Here is a 9,484-nt window from a genome sequence, read left to right as displayed (position 1 = left end):
CTCATTTTCTGCTCCTCTCTTAAGGCTGTCTGGTGGTTTTCCTACAGTTAAGCTCATTAAAACAATATTTTCACTGTAATCATCTCTTCATTTTCCATTGCTTTCTTAAAGCAGAATAATCTGATTTCTGCCTCCACTACTCTAACAAAATGACTCTCAAAAGTTACAGATGACCCCCTTCTTGCTAAATTCAAAAGATATTTTTTCAGTCAATATCTTCCTTAGTTTTCTTTTTTTTTTTTTTTTGAATCATTGGGAAATTTGCCCCTTTTGAGCACTCGTTTTTTCAGTATGTGGTTTCTTCACCATTCTTTTCTAGCACTCTTTCTGCTTCTGCATCCACACCCTTGGACCTTTCATGTCTTCTCCTTTTTTGGTCACTCCTTGAATTTTGATGCCCTTTAGGTTGCCGTCTCTCAGTCTGCCCCTGGAATTTTGTTTTAAAACTTTTAGTTACTCCCAAGTCTACACTGGGTCAAGATCTCTTTCTTTTGTAGTCAGACACGGATATAAGACACCCAACTCCATGTTGGACAGATTCATAAAGTGTGCTGATCATGTAAGTATTTATTGGGCTTTTTGTGTCCAACACTCCTCGACGTTAGAGCCAGGTGAACAGAGCTCCTGTTCTCAGAAAGTCACAGTGTGGAGTGAATGCAGCATTTATTGCATGTCATTTCTGCTCCTCATTTGGGTTTCTGAAAATCTTTCTTCTCCTTCTTCTTTGTCATCTCATCAAGGTGTCTCCCTATGACCTATCCTGCTAGGTCCTCCCAGAGAGTACCATCCCCAGCAGGTATAGCTATCCTCCACTGTGGGCTGTCAGCTTACTTGCAGGACACCGGAGTGGACAGTGGCTGATGACCAAGTACAGGGGAGGAAAAATGATCCTCTCCCAAATTCTGTACCACTGACATCAGATGCCTATACCCCAAGTCTTGAGGATATCTTACCCTATTCAGTTCATTTAATAGTTTTAAGTACACAGCTAATTTTTTAAACCATATTTGGGTATATGTTCCTTAAAGCCAAAAGAAAACAACCAATCTCCTGAGACTGATCACAAGACCAAATAAAATCATTCAGCAGATCCTCTTGGGCTCTTCATATCATCCCATCCCTCTGGTTCTTTCCATCTTTCCTCTGACCACTCTCTGATGGGAGCACTGCTCATTTTGCTCCACTCACCTCATTCCCACCTCCCAACTAAGATGAACTCTTCCAATTTCCCATCAGTTGGGCTCAATTTCAACAGTTTTCCTTGCCCTAACTCCCTCACTACAAACCTGGCCACTTCCCACACTCTGGGTTCAAATCCACAGAAAGTCCCCAATGATATACATCAAGATCTTGTCCATTAATAGAGGAATGAATAAAGAAGGTGTAGTACATATATACAATGGAATATCCTCAGTCTTCAAAAAGAATGAAATAATGCCATTTTCAGCAACATAGGTGGACCTGGAGATGATAATACGAGGTCAGTCAGGCAGAGAAAGACAAATATCATATGATATCACTCTTATGTGGAACCTAATTTTTAAAAATGATACAAATGAACTTATTTGCAAAGGAGAAACAGACTTACAGATATTGAGAACAAACTTGTGGTTGCCAAAGAGGAAATGTGGAGGGGGGAAGGATAAATCAGGAGCTTGGGGTTAACATACATACTGCTGTATATAAGATAGATAATCAACAAAGACCTGCAATGTAACACGAAAAAACTCTACTCAATATTCTGTGGTAAACTTTATGAGAAAAGAATCTGAAAAAGAATGAATATATGTATAACTGAATCACTTTGCTATATACCTGAAACTAACACAGCACTGTAAATCAACTATACTCCAATAAAATTTTTTTAAATGATCTTTATCCATATTGCTAATCAGAATCACTCCCCTAGGCAAGCACATCTGGCTTCTCTCTCTCCTTGCAACCATTCACCTACCCCAAATCATTCCACCCATCCCCTCTTTTCTTTATTCAAAAACTTTCTAGATGGCATTTCTTCCATTCCCTTCACTTTGAGTTAATATGTGCCGTATTTCTTTTCTCTCTCTCTTCCTATGAGTATGTAATTCTGTAGAGATTGCCCTGTTCTTTCATTTTCTGTCTCTGTGTTCCCATGCATCCCCTTGACCCAACAGGAGGTCCATTCTTTGCAGGTGTCACTGGAGGAGAATTACAGGGATAGCTGTAATCCATGCAAATGTATAACAAAGAAGAGAAAAATGTACCCAAATTTCATATGGGCATCAGTTGACACCAGTGCACAGCATACAGGCAATGGATTGATGGTGTAGATACACCTGTTCTGAAAATCTATTGCTGCCACATACAAGCTGAATTATTTTGGTAACTTTAATGACTATATCAATAATATTAATGATAAGGTGTGATTGAGGGTCTATTTCTTATTTTGAACTTTATACAAATATATATATATATATAAAAATATATAAACTCAAGGGGAAGGTATAATGATCTAAACTTATTAAAAAGGAATGAGACTTAAAGAGGTTAGCAGGAGGCTTTCACCGCGTGTGCCTCTCCGAAGGGCTTCTCCTAACATGGCAGCTGGCTTTCCCAAAGCGTGATCTTAGCAAGAAGGAAAGGAAGAGGGAGACAGAGATAGAGAGACAGAAGCTAAGGGCTCTTTTATAACTTATCTCCAAAGTTATATACCAGTACTTTTGCAGTATCCTACTGATCACACAGATCAACCCTGGTACAATGTGACACATGGGGGTGGGAGGGAATTTTACACAAGAGCACAAATACCAAGGAGCAAGGTTCACTGGGGGCCATGTTGGAAGTTGGCTGCCACATCAATAAAGACAGGACTGGTAGGTGTTGCTGGTTAATATTTTTATATTCATAAGAATAAACTTGCACACTATTAACAAATCAGAATAAGAGCATAATGCAAGCATCAGTTCTCCATAGGTAATCCCCTCTCCACCAACTATTACAGTCCTATTGTCCAGAGATAAATGTTTTTCAACATCGTTAGCTCTTTTTTTGTGTGGAATAGTTATTCTTTTTTTTTTCTTTTCTCAAATTTTTTCCCTCACTGTGCAACATGTGGGATCTTTGTTCTTCAACCAGGAAGTTAACCCACACCTTGCTTTGGAAGCACAGAGTCTTAACCACTGGACTGCCAAGGAAGTTCTTGAATAGTTTTTTTTAAGGTGATCAACAACATGCATTTGTATGATTTGTGATTAACTCTAGAAATGGCCTTGCTACTTTGCTACTTTAGTTGAGGACATAGCATTCTTATTCCTGTAACCAAGTGGTTGCCCCGTTCCTGCCCCTTACCATGAATATGCACATGCCTCCACAATTTCATCCCTTCAATAGACCATAAAGGCTTCCCTAGTGGCTCAGGCAGTAAAGAATCTGCCTGCAATGCAGGAGACCTAGGTTTGATCCCTGGGTCGGGAAGATCCTCTGGAGGAGGAAATGGCAACCCACTCCAGCATTCTTTCCTAGAGAATTCCAGGGACAGAGGAGCCCGGTGGGCTATAGTCCATGGGGTTGCAAAGAATCAGACACGACTGAGTGACAAATACAAAGACACACACACACACACACACACACACACACAAACACTAGACCATAAAGCCTTCTTGCCTGATGTGTAGTTGGTTGATTAACAGAAGAAGTTGGTTAAAGAGGGTAATTACACAGAAGAACATGTACTTTTAACATTTGGTTTTAACTTAAAGTATGTCATTGTACATTCATTCCCAAACTTTTGATACACAGCCAAGGCCTTTTCTTGGCGAGTGGATTTGCTGATTGGAGGTTGCCACCATTTTCTCATGTGAATTGTACTTAAAATGCATCTTCTACTATTTTCCAGTTGCAGAGTCTTTAAAGAACAAGAACTTAAAGGTCCCTGCACAAATTCATGACTATAGAATCTTTTCATGTTTTATCATTTTTCTTCACTCTTTTACGGCTGTCTCTCTCCTGGCTAATTTAGCCACAACATGTTTTTAGTAATTTTCCTTTAACTGTACAGAAACAATTAATTTGATTGTTAGCCCTCCTTTTTTGTTTGGTTGGTTGGTTTTCACTTTTCTCAGATTTCATGTTTTTATGTCATACAATCACAACTACAACTGGCATAAGCAGATTTGGGAACAAACACAGTTAAGCTTTCATAAGGAGAGAGCTCATAACCATATAACTTTGTAAGCATACACTGAGGGAAAAATTGCACAAGTAATGCAGAGTGGCCTACTGGCCACATATATTCAATATTCTGAGCGTATCAGACAATTTATTTCATATAGAACATCGAGGTCATTCATCAATCCCAGAGCCAGTTAAGTGAGATCCATTAAGAGATTTTTTGTGTTATTTCTTCTCATGGCAAAGTAAAGTTGGGGAAGGATGGATTTCTGCCATGAAAGCTTAAGTTGTTAGCATCACAGCAACTCAGGAAATGAAATATTCAGAAGAGCAGCCACAAAATTCAAAAAGAACCAGAAACTAGTTAGTTTAAGAGCAAATCAGCTCTACCCACCTAAACAGTAGTTGATAAGATTGCCACTGAATGATCATCTTTATATATTATCTTCCAAAAAAAGAAAAGGCAAAATTATGATCAGTGTTGTCTATTTTAGGATGTGGAAAGTAGGGACACACTATAAAGATTTCTGTCAAAAATATGGGAATAAAAGTTTGGTGCCTTTGCATTTTGAAACTTTACCACTCACCTTAACAACCCCACATACCCAGCAGCAATGCAATTTAGGGAACTGTCCATTCTCAGAAAGTTGGTTCTGATTTGTCTTAGTCAATCATAGTCTCCTGTCCTTGTGATTGGCCTGTGTCCATTTGGGCCAGAAAGTCACCAGGAAAGATTTACTCACTCAGTAACTTCTGTGAAATTTCTTCATTGTTTTTAAAATAAAGTCATGGGAAGCATTCTATGCTGAATGCAAATGAAAATGAATAGTGCCCAGGTTTTGCTAAAGGCTGTGTTGAGACCAAGAGCTGGACGAAAAACTCAAAATACTGATGTGGGAAGTGATTAGAGAATTATAAAGAAATGGAGCTGTGATCATACTATGCTGGAAAACTTGGTTCCAAGTTCCTTGAGCAACAAATGTCCTTATTATTTAAACCTGCTTATCAAAGGCTTACTTCTTATATCCAAACTTACATTGATTTCTTTTTCAGTATTTAAAAGATTATTCTTCAATTATGAAAAGAAAATCTCTATGGGGCACTTCAGTTTCTGTCAGTTCAAGGAAACTATGTATTACTTTAATTTGTACATTAAACTAATAGAATTTGTTACCTCAAAAAGTAGACTAAGCTGAAAATGTTAGCTCTAACAGGGTTATTAAAGAAAGCTCTTTGGGTTAAAAACAATAATAACCCTCTACAACTAGTGTCATAGCAAGCAACATCAACTCTCAAAATGTTCAGTGGGGCCACTGCCAGAACTCAAGTTCTAGAATGTATGGGCTAAGGGTCTGACTGAAAGAGGTGTTTCTGATCTCTCTTGGAGGATGCAGGCATAAAAATATTGTTAGATATTTTTAGCAGGGGTCCACATCAGACACTGAGCTCTATGATTTAGATGTCTTTCCACCTGAAAAATATCTACCTAATATGATATTTATCCTAAATGTAAAGAAGAGAAAGAAACATGGTTGGTGAATTTAAATAACTTGCCCCACTGTCATAGTGCCACTAAATAGCTGTGCTAAAATTTCTGTTATCTAAGATCACCAGCCCAGGCTGGATGCGTGAGACAAGTGCTCGGGCCTGGTGCACTGGGAAGCCCCAGAGGATTCAGGTGGAGAGGGAGGTGGGAGGGGGGATCCGGATGGGGAATACTTGTAAATCCATGGCTGATTTATGTCAATGTATGGCAAAAACCACTACAATATTGTAAAGTAATTAGCCTCCAACTAATAAAAATAAATGAAAAAAAAAGTTGCTGTTATCTAACACAAAAGTTATTCTGTTCACCACTATGTTATATGTTTAATTGAATTAAAAAAATTTCTTTAACTCACAGGCTAAAAAAAGAAGAAAAAAACAGCAATGAATCTTAGAAGCCAAGTATTACAGGGCATGCATAACTATAATGATTGGAAATATCTTCCAACACTTTTCTCTACTGACAGCTAACTCAGCTTCCTTTGTTCTAATAGCATGTACCCTCTCAATGGGCCTCTCTCTACTCTTTCAAATAGAATAGTTTTCTGTTGTGGGTATCTGGAACGTGGTACAATAAAGGCATCTCCATTAGTTATCTATTTTATGCATAACATTGATAGCATATATGTGTCTACCCCAATCTCCCAATCTCCCTCTTCCTCCTTGGTAACCATACATTTGTTCTCTACATCTATGTCTCTATTTCTGCTTCGTAAATAGGATCATCTGTGCCATTTTTCTAGAGTCTACACATATCCATTAATATACAATATCTGTTTTTCTCTTTCTGACTTACTTCACGCTGTATAACACTCTCTGGGTCCATCCATATCTCTACAAATGACCCAATTTCTTTCCTTTTTATGGCTGAAAAGTATTGGTTCCTTCTCATGGCCGAATAATGCAATAATAGTATTGTATATACACACCACATTTTTACCTGTTTCTCTGTCGCTGAACGTTTAGGTTGCTTCCTTGTTTGGGCTGTTGTAAATAGAGCCGCTGTGTCACAGGGGACTCTGGGCAATGCACTGTGGTGATCTGAACGGGGAGAAAGTGCAAAAGGAAGAGGATGTATGTGTATGTATGACTGGTTCATTTCCCTGTAGCTTAGGAACTAACACAACATTATAAACCAATTACACTCCAATAAAAATTAATTAAAAATAAAGCAAAATAAATGCATTTGCAGTGACTTTATCTTGGAGTGAGATGGTAAACGTACAGTGCTGTGTCACTCAGCTTAGTCACTCAGTCACGTCCAAACTCTTTGCGACTCCATGGACTGTTGCCCACCAGGCTCTTCTGGCCATGGAGATTCTCTAGTCAAGAATATTGGAGTAGGTTATCATGCCTTCCTCTAGGGGATCTTCCCAACCCAGGGATCAACCCAGGTCTCCCACACTGCAGGTGGATTCTTTACCAGCTTAGCTCCCAGGGAAGCCCAAATGCATAGTTCATCAATCCAAAGAGATTTTGAGATTGATTCTACTACTTTATGGAGGGATATTTTTTCAAGTTTATAAAATAAAGTGCTATTAAAAATCCAGCTTAATGAAACCTGGTCACAATCATTCTTTAAAAGCTATATTTAAACTGACTGGGAGCACCTTCTTAGCGCAGTGGGCAGCGCGTCAGTCTCATAAACTGACTGGGCTTTTTCATCCACTCATCTCACAGCAGGGTGCTGAGTGGTTTGCGTACAACATTAAATTATTGAATTAAATAATTTAATGTTGAATTATTGAATCTCCCAAGCCATTTGTTATAAACAAATGAATGGTTTGGGAGATTGTGTTTATTGATTAAAGAAAATGGAAAGAGAAGTCTCATCACTATTTTGATTCTTCCATCACTAAAACACTTTGATGCACCTCCTTCTCATAGCACCTCAGCAATGTGAGCAGAATAGGCATCACTGGCCCCACCATACAGAAGAATACATTTGGAATCAGAGCATCTAGTTCAAGGTCACATTACAAAGTAGAGGAAAAGTAGTGTGGACGGAATACATTTGGTGCTCCCTTCGTGATCCACTCATCTTCTTTTTTTGCATGCATAGTCAGTTTCCAGTAAGGTGAATGCAGTGTGAAACCAGGTTGAATTTATCATATATGAATGTATATGATTATTAAAATTACCTTCATATTAAATCTAAAGAGAAAACAAACAGCTAGGAATAGATAACTAAGCCCTATATATACAGCTTAAAGCCATATACATCTCTAATTAGATAACAGCTACTAATAATCTTTTGAAGAAAGTGCCTTCTTCTTCACCCTGGGCTCACCTTTCCTACCCACATTTCTGGCAAAGGTTATTAGAACAGAGAAAGAATCCAGACTGGGTAGGTATGATTTTTAGCCACTTTGTGCTAAGGCACCACCTACTTATTCTCAAAGATGAGTTCAGGGGCACCAATACAGTGTGGTAGGTTCCAGCGTTTCTAATTTGTATACCTCCGTTCACTTGGAAATAGCAACAGACTTTATTTTCTTGGGCTTCAAAATCACTGTAGATGGTGACTGCAGCCAGGAAATTAAAAGACACTTGCTCCTTGGAAGGAAACTTATGGCAAACCTAGACAATGAATTAAAAAGCAGAGACATTACTTTGCCTACAAATGTCCATATTTTACAAAATATGGATTCCTGGATCCTATTCCCCACCCATTGTCTCAAAAATATCAGTGAATGGTTCACAGAAATACATATTTTTAACAAGGTTTCCAGGTGATTGTGTACACTAAATTTGGAGAATTTCTGGCCTTGGGCATGAAGCCGCATTTGAAACTTTCTTTGCCTAAATGTTTTATTCTTAATGACCTTACCACTGACTTTCAGAAAAAGGCAGAAGAAATGAAGAATGATAGAAAATAAAAACACAAAAATACACACTCCTTATAGTGAAAAAAAGGTAGAAATCCAATGATGTGCAGAGTAAAATATAGTCCAGAAACATATAAGTGCATTAAAAAACAGTCAGATAGGCTAAAAAGGCTAAGTTGTACATGAGTATATCTGTCATGTAACCAAAACTCATCTCTTTGCTTTGACCTCTTCTTTCAGAGCAACATGAATAATTCTGAAGCAACGGCTAGCCAATTTGGTTGAGCGTTTTTGACAATTGTTTTTTCCACAAGAAGTAATTAAAACAAATGTTTTACTGTTGTTGCTGTTACAACAAAAGCAGTGAATGGGGCATCAAAAACAGAAGGACACTCATTTAAAAAATACGTCTTTTGATTAGCTACATCCTTAGGGTAATATCTATTACAGGTCCTTTGGCTAAAAGGGAGATGTAGGTCCTTTGGTCAAAAGATACATGTCTAACCCTGATCTGGGCAGTTTGAATGTCAGAATCTTGAGCGTGAGTTGCACTTGGGGAGATTCTAACTCTGTTCTTTTTATAGATATGGACAATGAAAGCCAAAGATGTAAATGGGACTGAACATGACAGAGTTACTTAGTGACAGAAGCAGGCTAAAGCTTGGATTTCCTGACTCATGCTCCAGCATGTTTTCCTCCTCACCAAAATGCCTCCACTCTGCAGGTTACCTTCTGGCTGAAGAAGTAGTTGGTGATAACAACTGTTAATACACAATTCACATGCAGAAGTAGAATAAGGCCCTTGTGTGGCATTGGCAGAATCGTGGGGTAAAAGCAGTTGTACTCTTGGTAGAGAAGCAATAAAGCATATGAGGCTGCAGTAAAGGGTTCAGAGCTTCCCTGGATGGAAACCCTATAGCTGTCACGTGCTAGGAGTGTCCCCTGAAACACGTAACGTAACT

This window comes from Cervus elaphus, chromosome 18 (assembly GCF_910594005.1).
Source record: "Cervus elaphus chromosome 18, mCerEla1.1, whole genome shotgun sequence".
Classification (NCBI taxonomy): domain Eukaryota; kingdom Metazoa; phylum Chordata; class Mammalia; order Artiodactyla; family Cervidae; genus Cervus; species Cervus elaphus.
This window is presented reverse-complemented; position numbering follows the sequence as displayed.